Source organism: Apteryx mantelli, chromosome 3 (genome assembly GCF_036417845.1).
Source record: "Apteryx mantelli isolate bAptMan1 chromosome 3, bAptMan1.hap1, whole genome shotgun sequence".
Classification (NCBI taxonomy): Eukaryota; Metazoa; Chordata; class Aves; order Apterygiformes; family Apterygidae; genus Apteryx; species Apteryx mantelli.
The window spans coordinates 43,016,279-43,030,923 of NC_089980.1; the positions used below are offsets into that span (position 1 = coordinate 43,016,279).

A 14,645-nucleotide genomic window follows, 5' to 3' on the forward strand; every position below is an offset into this window, starting at 1 on the left:
ACGCGTAAATTCCAGCTCATGGAAACCTTACATTTAAAGCCTCACAAAGTTTGGAGTCGCTCAGCCTCAGCTACAAAATTCACGTGGAAAGCAGAGTGCACAAGTAAATGTATTTCTTCGCTTCTGAGCTCATGCAGAGCCAGGAACAGAGAAACATCGGAACAGATATGCTAACACGAGCTCCCCAAAATGTAAATGCTTATACAAACATCTGTGCTAGAAAATGAAGTCATAAATCTTTGCCTAAACTACCCATATATTTTTTTTTATTCCTTCTATCTACAAGTTTGGATAGCAAAACCAGCAATAAATCAAATGCCTTTCCAAAGCAGTTAGCAGCTTGATCTTGTGAAAGCAGATAAAATGAAATGGCTCATAATGAAATTACATCAGACCGAAGCACCAAAGTAAAAGCACTAAGGGTAAAGAGCACTCAACCGTAGTGCAAGAAAAGGAAACGCTCTCCCTGGTGGCTCAAGTGCTGGGGAAGTCTGACGACTCTCGCTGCCGCGCATAAGCGGCTCAGAGCCTGCCCCGTATCACGGTGCAGATACAGCAGCGATGCTGCTGCTTCGCAAACCAAGTTCCCTGCTAATTGCACTCGCGGTGCAGGAAGCCAACGGCCCGGGTTGAGGTTAAGAAGCTGTCATTTGTTAATCAATGCTGGGGCGATCCATCAATCAGGACTAGCCCCTACCTACCAAAACAGTGCTGTGACACAGACACTTCCGACATTTTGATGCATGAGAAGCCAAGTTAAGGGGATTTAATTCTGCACAGGCATATTTTGACATCTCTTGATTACAGCTTCCACTCAGTCCCAGCCCTTTCCTGCTGAAACCTCATCCTGTTGTTAAGAGCAGTAAGCCAGGCAGTTCCACCATTAGCCCAAACTAGAACCTGCTAGAACTTGGTATTCTGTTCAATGGGAAATTCTGGCATTTAAAAAAAAGTTCGTACACTAAAATTTACTTGAGATAATAAAAAAGCACAAAATAACCTGGTGACTATTTGTATATTAGGTGACAACCAGTAATTTGTTTGATAATTCATTCAGCGGTAGACTAGTAGTAGGTATTGTCAGTGAAGAATGGCGTTTTAAAAAATTATATAGACAGTGATATGCTAATGAGTCATTTGAAAATAGGATTCTAAATGGCAACTGATAATGGTTTTGGCAACCACAGTCTATTTGTAATTGCTGTATTTATACCAACATACATGTTATTGGTGTAGTTGGTGTATAATGAAATGGTAACTGAGATAACATAAAAATAGTTTTACCTGGTGGAATATTTTCCATCCTATTAAGGATTTCTGTTTGCATATGCTTACATAAAAACAGGAGGCAAGATTAGGTCTGCGCTCATAATATATACATTCACATTTATTAACTACTTTGAATAGTTTTTCACTTGCTCTCATGATTTACTATGAGCGCCAACTACTTCTTTATGTGGGGATGTTGCTACAATGTTAAGTATATCATGTGGTGGAGGGTAGTGAATATGAAAGCATCAGTTTTTCCTTAAGATTTAATGAATGGCAAGTTGAAGTAAGCCACAGAAAACATCTGTGCAGAGCCACAGACAGCTCTAGAGCTGTCAAGACAGGAATCAGGGTAATAAAGAACCAGTAAAGATCATATATAAAAGCCAATCAAGTTGAAATCCAGGGGGTTGAAGTCTAGAGGATCACAGGACTCAGAGATTCAGTCTGACTGCTATTGCATGAACCATAACCAAGATGTATTACAAGACTAAATTAAGAAAAACAAACTCACACAAAAAAAGAATTCCACTATATTCCTGAAGAAACAGAAATAATTTGTGAAACTGTTTTGGTTTTTCTTTTTGTTTTTCTTCTTTTTTCCTTTAAAGGCTTCTTACTGTCAAGTTCTAATTGGGATGAAAACTGAGCCTCAATATACCTATTTTTCCTCTAAATCAATTAGTGACACATTTTAATTTTAATTTTCTTTTTGCTGATAAAATTTCTTTTGAAATAATAAGGAGGAAACTACTGTATACTGAAGTCTGGCATATATTGGAGAATGGACTAGCACACATTTATAGTAAATTGAACATCAAATTCGCCATCAGACAGACAGAGCAATTCTTTTAGATATGAAAAAAAACAAACAAATGCTAGTTATCACCATGTTTTATGTATTAGATCATGTTATAACACAAGCATATGAATTTAAATTTTTTTGATTATATCATAAAGCTTAAAAAATACTGAAAAGCAGTCACTTAAAAAATGAAAAAATAAATGTTTCCCTTCAATATGAAAAAGGGCATTTTGATTATGTTGAAGTGATTATTTTTGACCATTTGAATGCATCTTTTCATACAAGTCTTCTTTCTCCACTGAAAACTGAGTATATTCTTTCATTTCATGAAGGGAAGGTAACCCTGTTATACCAGAAAGAAATGTTCTTGCCACCTTTAGGTGTCCAAACCACTCAAACTCAATTGGCAGCTGTTATGGACTGCTGGGTAGCAGCTCGCAGGTGCCCCAGGCTGCTGTAGCTTCACTGCCCACCAAAAAGGGGGTGGCCAGTGCAGGACTGGGCTGCCTCAGGAAGAGGCTTAAGAAGCAAAAAGTATTAATCAAACCAAAAAAACAAACAGACAAGAGCATGTACATGAGCAGGAGAGTATACGTGTGTGCAGTCTCAGGAATCGTTTATCAGCCAGAAAGTTTATTAGATAGGAAAAGTTAAAAGAAAAAGTTAAGTTCTCAGGCCTGCGGTGCCCCAGCCCCACTCCTGGCTCCTTGCGATTTCCCGAAGCACAAGGCAAACAGCCGCCATCCGCTCGCCCTCCCGGTGACAGGCTCCTCGCAGACAGATACCTGCCACTGCTCAAACGAGGAGAGGCCGTTAATGACCAACAGCTCCCAGAGATGTTACCTTAGTCGAACGCACACCCTGGTGTCCCTGCCTCCCTGAAGGGAGGCACACAGAGCAATCTCAGTGCCACACTCTGCCTGGCTCGTCTCCAAAATAACTGATAAAATCCCTAAGTGGAGATTTTAGGTCTTGTTGTTATATGAGCTTTTGCTTCAAATCAATAACAACTTACAAGCTAAATTCTCATCTTTGCTCAGTGAAAGCAGTTCCAGTTAACTTCAAAGGGATCCACTGGTTTTTAATCAGGGACATTTAAGGCAGAACTTTGATCCAAGCAGTGCTGAAATATTTTATCAGTCTTACCTGGTCAGAGGAAAGCATACGGCTTGCATCAAAGCTACCTGCAAATGTTCTTACAGACAATTTTTGGATAGACTTAATACTAATCCCTCCCTACAGAGCTGGTCATGGCTTGGGATGCCAAAGATCTTACAAGTTCTAAACTGATAAAGAGATAGAATTTATATACATTTGTATATACATTTTATAATACATTTATATACAAATTATACATAATTTATTTACATTTTTTTTTGCCATGGACCTGACCCAAAGCTCACTGAAGTCACCAGGAGCATCATTGCCCTCGGATGAGGCCTTTGCTGAAAAAAATCAGTTAATGCATATGGAGGCAAACTAACAACCGCATGCTTAGAAGTTGCCTGTGTGCGACGACAGAGTGAAGGCACACACATACGGTTTCCCCATCGACTGCTGGCCTGCTTTAGCTTCCCACCTGCAGGCGACTTAGAGGTGATACAGGTTTGTCCGGACCTGAATTCTACACAGTGACTCAGGCCCTCCTGCCTTTAATGCAATGCTAACACAGCGTGCAAATGCTTAACGTAAAATGATCAGCTCTGGTTCCAACAGACTGGCATGATAAACAATCTTTTTTAAAAGTTCCTTTGAATGGTTAGTGCCTCCTCACTACCCCACAATACCTTTCTCCTGTATCGCAATGCTTTTCACTACCACATAGGCAATGTTTCAGCTCACACTTGTTAGTTACACTCTAGAATTAGCGATCATCCTGACAGCCAAAAAAAATCTACAGCCAACACACCGGGAATCTGATTTTGTTCAACCTGCATGCTGAACGTGTTCGTCAGGAAGTTGCATGCCTTTCGGAACAGCAGCTTCATGAAGCTGGTTTATTTGAACAGTGTCAATCGCACTTGGTTAGAATTACATGTTAGAACATAGATTGATGCCCAAAACTCAAACAGTCTCTGTAAACTGATAAAAAACAGAGAGGAGAGGCCAAGAGTTAGCACTGAAGTTAATGTCACCATCTATCTTGTTCTTGAATGAGCCTGTAAATCAAATCAAATGCTACCTCTAGCTAAACACTTTTATATATGGGGAAATATGTTATCACATGGCAGGAGAACATTTCGTTACTAGCCCTCTTTTACTAGAAATAAACCAAATTAAATGATTTCTCTGCTTAAAGCAGCCAACCTAATCTGCATTTTACTACAGCAGCGTGTGAAGGCTGGTTACTCACACAACTGTCCTTGAGGATAAACTGGAACATGATTCATCATAAAAACAAATTACAGAATGTCCTATCCAATCACTTTTATCCAGACAGAGATGAGAGAACAGAAAAAAGAACAGGGGAGACCAGAGTTATGTCTTGCCACTGTGTGTCAAGTGTTACAAACCTCTCTCTTGTTACTATCTCTTCTCAATTTCCAGCAAGGGAAATGTTCTGGGGAAGGTAACAATTTTCTCCATAAAGCAGTGACTCTGTAGTATATGAGCATCACAGCAGCATCCCGCCAGGCTGGTTTGCTCCTTAAGCAAGGCACCTGCCCTTTGATGGGGAAGATGATACATCTGAATGGAGGCGCTCTCATCTCCCACCAGGAGCTCTGCTCTGTTACCATTGGTGTGGCCTGGGCACTGGTTTCCTGAAAGGTGTCCCTCTTTGCTTACAAGCCTCTGTGTACGTGTCACCCAGCCCCAATCCTGGTGTCTCTTACAGCAAACACATCCTCACGCCAGGACTTGTGTGCTCACCTGTGAGTGTGCGGCTGGAAATATGGCACCAGGGAGCAGCCTGAACACAAAGCCTCCAGGGAGCAGGAGGGGCTCCAACCTGCACTACTGTCCAGGAATCACATTTATCTAAACGTGTATTCCTGCTGGGCTCACTGCCACGTCATCCGAAATTATATTACCTCAACAGGCAGACTACCAATGAGTACTTACTTAGTACCCCTCCCGCTATTCCTCCTCCTTCACCCCGTATTAGTCATCATGACTGCTTTGCTTTAGTGATGGTAATACAAACAGCTACATCTTGCATTTCGTCTTGAAGGCAGAAAGGTCTGTGGTCACTTCAAGTTCTTGCAGCAGAGACAGTTAAGACTAGGCTGAACAAACTCTGATTTTCAAACATGTTCTATTGGCCAGGTGAGAGAGGTGGGGAAAACGGATCACAGAGAGATCTATTGAGAATTTTCCTATCACTAATTTCTAGTTTAAAAGATCCCAGAATCCCTCCAGGCTCTTCCAAAAAAAAAAAAAAAAAAAAAGTACTGCACTGACAAGAGAAGGGGGTCACGCATCCACACTCCATCCAAGAGATGGATGACAGCTTACACAGACCTAACTGAGACACCTTTACACTGTGCAACTTAAGAAACAGGGAAATCTCATTAAGCAAACACCGGTGCATTGCTCAGTTGCAAGCTGCACAAGCTCATCCACATTTCCAGGAAGTTTGCAGTGTCTGAAGCTTGTGCTGTGCAAGTGCGAAGTCAGAGACTCTTCAAGTTTGCAGTGTCTGAAGCTTGTGCTGTGCAAGTGCAAAGTCAGAGACTCTTCATATGGAGGTGGTGCTGTCTAGCCTACTCAGGGATTGTTGCTATTGCTTGCATATAAATACTTATTTAAAAATATTCCTTTTGGAATGATATTAAGGTTACAAAGTTAAGCATTCAAAAACTAGGAAGTGCTAAGCTAAAGCTGCTTGTGTCATTTTTAATTCCACCCATTAACACTGTTTCTATTTGCACAGTCATGCATTTTTCCAGCAGAATTCATTCAGGGTACAGAATAGAGGGAGGCCATTTAATAGGATATTATTCATCCTTATCAGTGTGAGACATCAAGTCAAATTTAAGCACACTGAACAAAATCTACACCAAATACAGTACTCCTGTCTTATTCATATGGTCCTTTCAAAGACCACCAATTCAGCTCTCCAGTGATCATTAAATAAAATAGTAGTATCTCATGTTTGTAGGCAGATGTTCCAAAAATAAAGAACATATTCTGTTCACATATCAAAGTCTGATTTCCACATGAGAAAAGTATGCAGCCACAAAATCTTTTCTGCATGGGCACTCAGTTCTCTCAGTGGAGAGACCATCCTGGCAGCTCTGCAATACCCTGCCTCCTTCAGCACATGCTCCCACAGTTAAGAAGGCAATGATCCTACACAGAAAAGTCCCCTTTACTGCAGATCTCACAAGCACATCCATCTTGTATAGTGAAGAAATAAATGATCTGTAGAAAAAAAAGATAAAATACAGCTACATAATCAAAAATTCTTTGCAAACTGGTTGCTAATGAAGGTTCTGTAAGCAAAGTAGACAATGCTAATTAAAAAAGTATTTATTAAGTTATAACCTTATGCTTCTTTAGGTAGAAAGTGGTATCTCAAAAAAATCCAATAAGATATCATCCTGAGTAAGAACATTGATACCAGTCTTCTACACCGAGCATTACCTTGAAGGAGCTGTACTCTCTCAGCATTTCAGCTGAGTTACTTGTATCAGGAAGGAGCTGCATTGGCTATGCTAGACCACTCTGAAACCTAACACAACTTTTTGAAATATGCTTTAAGAAACAAGTCATAAAAATGCATGTATGTATCTGTGCATCAGGTTTAATAATAGAGAGTGTCTATGAACTATAAAAGATATGTGAATTAATGCAATAAAAGAAGGTTGTTTATGAAAAACAAGTATTTACGATAATGGTACAGCTTTGTAAAGGTTTGGTAAGGTACCAAAAAGCATCATTAAAAGTTTTGTTTGGAATAAATGAGGGTTGGAATAAATTTATTGCAACAACAAACGTGATAGGAAGTTTTATGCATAATAAACTTGTAAAAACAATGCTAAGAGGTTCTATGCTTTCAAGTTATTGGATCAGTAAGTTAATGTAATTAATAAAAGACATCTTGCTAAAGGATGTTAAAACAAAGCAAAAAAAATGATGCAATAAAAAGTTTTCTGAAAAGACGACAAAAGACATAAGTGAAGGTTTCCCAGGGGGGAAAAATCCACTTTACAATGCTCATGTTCCAAGGACTTATAAAAATAAGCAACAAAAAACACAAAAATAAGCAAACAAAACATGTAGACACAATGAAAGAAAAAGCTAAAAGAAAAGGAAACAACTAGGCAAGCCATTAGCATGATGCTTGGTGAACTAAAGCAAGGAAAAACAACTTGGAGAAAAAGCAACTGATTAGTAGTATGTTAAATTTGTGTAGTTGTTAGGGAGAGGGAAGGAGGCATGCCAATAAAGACCAGTTGCTTGATGGAACGTCTGAGGACAACATGAAGCTCCAGAAGATGCAGGCTGGAACCACTGCTAGGTGCTGCAAACAGACTGCCAACCTATGGCAATAGGGAAATCACTGGTATTTAGTTATCCTCAAAAACAACCCTTCAAAGAACCAACAACACAATAATCCTAATTTATAAACCCTCACAGAGCAGTTATATAGATACAGCAAAAAATTCAAAACAGTTAAAAGCTTTTGGTGCAGGTAAGTGCAAAACATATCATGAAAAGGAATCCAAATCACCAAACCTAATTTAGAGAGGACCATAATTCCATAAATATTACCCCGCTATCTACAGAAAGTAAAGGAAGCGGATACTTCAAAGCAGAACAAATACAATGAAGCATCTCATGCATTTCAAAGAGTGAAGACATACATTTTTATTGAGCAAACTGTGCACTCTGGCATTGGTTAAAGGCTTATTACTTCTGTATATGTGAGCTAAAGTGCCTGAAGCAATAAAGAAAAATTATATCAACTGGTAAAGGCTTTCCTAAAGACAGCTCTTACACTCTCTGCAGACCTGCCATTACAGATAGAGGGGCATCTTCACAGTAAGAAGTGCTATGCAACCCACCCCCCCCAGCTAGCTCTGGTGTAAGAAGACACACAGCATTTGACCTTAGTGCTCGGGACACTGCCCTGTGCTGTAGGCTTTGCCAGTGGATTTCACTGCTGCACAACAGGGGGATACTGAAGCGTAGTTTCAAGCTCTGTAGCAGACATACCCTAACACATTCTTCCACCTTCCTCCTCCTCCAGCCTCTTCCTGCTCTTCTCCCTGCCTCTTCTGCCCCTCTCCTTTCACCTGCTGTTACACCATTCCTTCTCTCCCCTACTTGCATTCCCCTCTTTGGGTCTCCTCTTCAGCTTTATTACTCCAACCCTCCCCATTCCTGCAACGTTCACCTGACTGCTTCTGTCCAACCCATCCACCACTAACCCATTCCTCTCAGTCCTGCACTTTCCTATTCCTCTTTCAGCTCCTGCTCTTATACACCAGCCACCAAAAACATCAGAGCTAACACCCCCCCCCCCCAGCCCTGACTCCAGCATCTCTCCTCTTGCATCCCACTGCTTCTCCTCTTTTCTCCTCAACCCATGCCTCAGCCCTCCCTATCGCAGTTAGGTAGATCCTCCTGCTCCAGTCAAACAGTGGGGAAGGGTGAAATCACTGAAGCGCCTCTGCTCTCTCCCAGGTCCAGAGCCTACTGCAGCCACCAAGAGCTTGAGAAGTCCTGCTCAGCCCATGCAACCAAAGCATGCTTAGCAGTCTGTGAGGCGAAGACTTGGCCTGACTGTCATGCAGGATTTGAGGACAGATAACTGCTGCTCAGCTCTCATGCGGCTTTTGGAGAAGGTAGGTTCGAACTCTAAAAAGTTTATGGAGCCAATGTAAGAAAGTCACCCAACAACAGCAAGACGCATATCACCACTGCCACAGGAACCATCTCCTCCTTCCCCACCAAAATCTAAGCCCTTTCCACACTTGTGAAAGTGCAGAAGGATTTTGACAAAAGCTTCTTTAATAACTTCAGCCTTAAAACAGATTTCTGTTGTGTTAAATCTCAGTCCAAGCAAAGCTTTGTAAACCTGTAAGCTACTGAAAACAAGCTCTTAACACTGAAAAAAGCATCAAACACTTTCATTACAGATACCACCATCTCTCCTGTCAATGATTAGTGGAAGCCACTAAAGCTGCAGTTATGTCTGGATTTACCTTTCCATTGCAAAGCTAATCTTCACACCAAGCTTAAACCTTTCTTGCATGCTAACCCTCCATCCTACAATTAGAACCTACCCCGGTCTAAAATCAAGAATTCTTACACCATTCTATTGGTATCTTCCCCTAAGTTTTCTATTCCCCCAAGTTTTCATTTCCACTCTATTTTCATTGTTTTAGTAGTATTTGGATGGACACACAATCCTTTTGACTTAAAGCGCTCTTCTCCTGCTGAGGTAGGATCCTTTCCTTGAGTATCCACTGCTAATGCTGCCTCCCATTTTTTAAAATTCAGAGAGGCCCACTGCCATTCATTATCCACACAAGCTCAGTATTTTCTGCATTTATATCCATGCTTTGGTTCTATTTGAAGGAAATTGTTGTCGCTGTGCTTCATTAAGCTCTAGGGCAATCATCAGGCAGGTTTTGCGCGTGGAAGCTAGGTTTTTGTTTTCAGAGGAAATATGCTGATGAGTGCTTGATCCTTTTCTTGCCTAATTCACTTCTGCTTATTCCAATTGTAAGAAAGTAAATTAGTTTCAGAAAGGTCAGATGAATCTGGCAGGAAGCCAACCACCACTGTCATTATTGTTTTTGAACTAGTCATATACCCAGGTTTTCTCATAAGCATGCTGCCCAGCAAGGCTTTGTTCTTACTCAAGGCAAATTTAAAGTGATGTATGGGAATTCTAATAGTCAACATTTGGAATATGTTTGAGGGGCAGTCTTTATTTGACATACTTCCAAAATTCATGGCAGAGACCTGGGTCTCTCAGGGGAAATCTGACCTACCACAGAAATCTCTCAGGGTGAAAGTTACCAGCAAAACGCGCTAGTGGAAAAATATTGCAAATAAGGAAAATGCTTGTGTACATGATTAACAGAGAAGTGCAATCACTGTGTGTAGCTTAGCACATTTTCAAGTTACAGCTGCATTTGTGAAATGGGCTTGAAGGGGAGAACATTACATAATTAAAAGGTCTCTATATGTAAGTAGTTTAAGTCAGCCCACATTTTTTGCCTGACTACTTTGTCAAACAAAAATGCTACAAACATAAAAAAAATTAGTAGTAAGCCTACCCAGAGCTAATAAAAATTTCAAGAGGGAAAAAGTGTGGTTCTCCTCTACATACAGCATCTGAACATATAACTATCTAAGAAGATTCAGTTCTGTATGTATCTTCACCTGAATTCATCTGAGCATCCCTTCAAGCTCACTATGAGACCAGAAGTTACACATGTAAACTAGACATGAGGCACATTTCTTATTATACAAAGAGAAGTGCCACGGATCCTTGTAGAAGGGAGGATGAGGTGGGCTGTAGATCATACAGCTCTTCTGGCAAGTTGCACCCAACCTATGCTGTGAAGACCAGGCATGCCCTGTTTATCCCATCCTTGGGAGTTGGAAAATTGATGTTTCAGCTAATTAGCAACCTTTAGGTAAGCCAGACAGATAATAACATGCAAGTACTTTGTTTATTCAGGCCCTTAATTATTTCAGTTTACTCTTTGTCCACCATAATTAAAAAACACAAGTTTTTAAGTGTAAAGTAATTAAATATTTACATGTTTGATGTAGAAGTAATGTGAAGAGAGCTTTGAGGTCTCTTCCTTTAAAAGCGCATACTGGCACCACAAACAAATATAAAGTTAGTGGGCAACTGCTGTATACTTCACAAGACTTGTAATGAGAGCACAGATGAAGTGTAAAGAAATTGGTGAGCTCAAATATCTCTGCTGAATTTAGCCTGTTGGATGAGCATGGATAAGGCACAGAGGTCATCCAACAGCTTCTTTCTGGCTCGATGTGATGTTATTTATTTCTCAGTTAAACTACCTGGTCACAGTCAGATCACCTGGGAGCAAGTACTCAAGCAGATGCAGAACAAGGCTCAGCTATGCCTCTGCAGAGATGTGCCTGGATCTCTTTGACACTACATCTCAAGGAATTACTTTAACAAAACAAAGACATTGTACAGTTATGAATGAAAAAACTGCTGGATAACATGCAGTCCTGGCAACTACTATCCCTCCCACAGATGCAGTCACAGAAAGTTGATATGCTGTGGCAAGGGTGTCCACCCTTTACACTAAACCCAGCAATGAGGAAAAGTAAATGGAGCTACTCATCAGCCTTCTTCTAGAGGCCCTTAGGGGACCAAATCTGTACCTGTCATACAAACTATCTGCAGCTGCCTGCATCCTCTGATAAGCACACCCCAATGTTTGGCTCTATGAAAAGGCTCCTTCTGTTCCTATCACACATTTGATGAGGAATGCCTGTATTTCGGCTGTGACAGAAGAGGAACCAGTGCATACAGACTTTCATTGTCCCAGAGGAAGTCACATAACTCACCCCAGCTGAAGGCTCACGAGCCACTGGTCTATAGCATGCTCCTCATAATCTGAAGTTAACCAGCAATTTATTTACAAATACATTTCATTTTTTTAAACAAATACAAAATAGACAATTGCTTTTCCATATAGCTCACTACAGATGTGTATTAATAATATGTGTCTGTCAGTGAAATTTTTTATTTCTTCCAAGTCCCTACATTTACCCTTGAGATAAGCAGCATATGTTTTAGAGTTCTGGTTGACTACCAGATGGAGACCAACAAAAAGAGGCTGCAGTGAACTTGAAAGATTTTTTTCTTTTTTTGTATGTAGCAAATGGAGATTGCTAATTAGCTTGAGATAGGTTTTAGTCCAAGGAAGGGAATGTAAATTTTGAATTGTTTAATGGTTAGCAAATGCAAAGCGACATCTTTTTCAGTGAAAAAAGTCACACCCTTTTCCAGTATTAAAGTTTTTCGGAAACTCAGTGCTACTAGAGCAAAGAAGGGAAGAAATGTTATAAATAACTAATCATCTATACTGTATTCAATATTTGAAGTGAAATTTATTTCCTTGTGCATTAAAAGACAAGCAGGTAGTTTAGCTATATGCTCAAGTAGCCATCTGGTAACTATCTTGATTTTAAATAGATCTCAATCTGTGAAATTGGATGATTAAACAAAAAGCGAGGGAAATTAAACCAGACAAGGTTTAATCTGGTCCCCTGAACTAAATATTTCCATGTGCATACAGTTCAAAGCTGTCTTAAGGAAAACTCTCCCACAAGCCTTTGCTGTCTCAGTTGTGGGACCTCCTGCAGACCCTTCCAGAAAGCGATATACTGTATACGGTTTTCTTTGGTCTGTCTCATACAGATGACAGTCAAATATCACTGCCTCATCACCATTGCCCATATGAGGCCTCACAAACAAAAGCAAGTATCTTCCATCTATTTCTGCTTTTTGTTTGGTGGCATGGTAGCACCCAGTGCTCAAGCTCCCTCCTTGTCTGAGTTTGAGCAGTGTCCAAACACAAGCACCACTGGGGAAAGAGGAACAGCCAGGGACAGTGGATCTAATCTTGCAGCACAGCAGATGCCTCAGGAGCACAATCACTTGGACATCAACCTTCCTCGACCTCCTCCTCTACGAGCAACAAGATGCAGAATTACACCTGGGAAACCTGGCTGCAGCAGCTTTGCCAATGGCCCAGCAGAGGTTATGGGGCCAGAAAACTGATGGGATCACATTGTTCATGGGACAACATTCGGGCAGGTACAGATAGGCACAGTCAGTCATACTGCTCCCCCCAACCCCAAATCACTGTTTGCCCTCAGTCAGCTCCCTGCCACAGTGCTGCCCGCCCAGGCAAGGGAACGCCGTGCTCTGGGGCTGTGCGCTGCACTACAGATCACCCCTCCCAATAACCAATAATCTGAAATTGCTGCTGAGGCAGAAATCTGCCTACAATACCCACTCACCTGTGTTAGGATATGGCACACCACAGACTCAACGTACTTGTGGTAACACCTTGACAAATGCAACAAGGCTCTCCCCTCCCTTTTTCTGCCCATCTCCCTGGAGATACAAGACCACAGATGAATCCCTCAGACCCCAAACTAAACCCTTCTCAGCCTGTACTTATTTTTGTTGCCTGTGTAGCAGGGGATGGGATCCAAAGAATTGCCATGCATGATGCCGTTACCACTATATAAATCTATAAACACAGCTTTTAAGGATGGAGAGACCAAACAGAAGAGAAGTATTATGGCTTGTTGCGTTCATGATTTAAACAACAGCCAGGACTGAGCTAGACACTAACGCAGGGTGGGGACTGGGCAGCCAATTTCCATCAAGAGCAGCACAAGAAGTTTTGCCTATAGCTTACAGCTTTAGCAAAATTAACCTACATCATCTCTGCAGGCTGAAGCTAATGCCCTAATTCCACCAGAAGCCTCACAAACCTCTCACACCTTCCTAAAGACACATCAGAAAAAGCAGTTTAGTCACCCTGAGAGGGGATGGGGAACACTGGAAAAGGGGCTTCAGATGGAAGCCATAGTGGGGTATGGGACAGAGCTGTTTTGGATGCGTCCTTGGGGCAAGATTGTGTAAGGTCCAGGAAAAGGCACTCTGGAGCAGCTGTCCAGTGTCTGCACTCCTCTGCAAAGTGGTACTAAGGCCCAGAGTATGGGCACCTAAACAAACCCACCAGCAACAGATTTGTTAGCCCGTCCCCACATTAAGGTCTGCTTGTGACTGAGCAAAACTGTTGTGCAGCTCCCAAGGTACAGCTGTTGCCCCAGATCTCCAAGAAGCCCTTCAACTTCTTAGATTTAACTGGACTCTGACTGCATCTGTAGTAGTGAGAGGTAGTAACAAGGTTACTAACATTCTGGCATAACTACTGGGTTATTCTGCCACCAGAGAAACGTTCAGGTCCTTCACAGCATAGGCTGAAAAGCTATGTTGTTTCCATGAAACCTCAGGTTGTATTTTGCCTCATCTTTTGGCAGAATGAAGGAGTAGGTGTCATCATTGCAAAACATAATGTAATAAAGGGAGGATAACATAGAAATGAAAGTGATTTATAGGAGACAAATGATTCAAGCAAGGGTGAATGATGACAGAAGTTATAAGTTAAAGAAAGGAAAGGATTTCAAACTAGGAGAAGAGCAGATCTACAAATGATAGGAGCATTACAAAGCTTTGAGACCTGGTGGTCAATAACAATTAAAGGCCTGTGAGCCATCTGGCCCTTTATCTAGCACAAGAAACACTCAGGATGTCACAGGAGCTTGATAGTTCAAGAGTCTTCCAATGGCTCATCCATGGTCATGTTTGCAGTGGTACAGACTAATCATTACTCTTATATCTCCATCAAAGATTGAAGAACATCTGATGTGTACCCGGGGCACTGCATCTGGTTTAGTTTCCTCCAAAGGAACACAGTTTACACACACACAGCACACACACCCCACAGCTCACACTGGACTCACAGCAAGCAGGGACAGTCAGGGGGTGGCTTCAAAACCGCACCACCATGCCAAATCAAAATATTAATATAGATGCAGC

General features: G+C 41.3%; 1 protein-coding gene across 1 annotated transcript in view; it reads right to left on the reverse strand.

The window, feature by feature from the left end:
- GLP1R (glucagon like peptide 1 receptor) overlaps positions 1 to 14,645 on the reverse strand; it is an 83,976-nt gene that overhangs the window by 31,660 nt on the left and 37,671 nt on the right. The window lies entirely within an intron of this gene.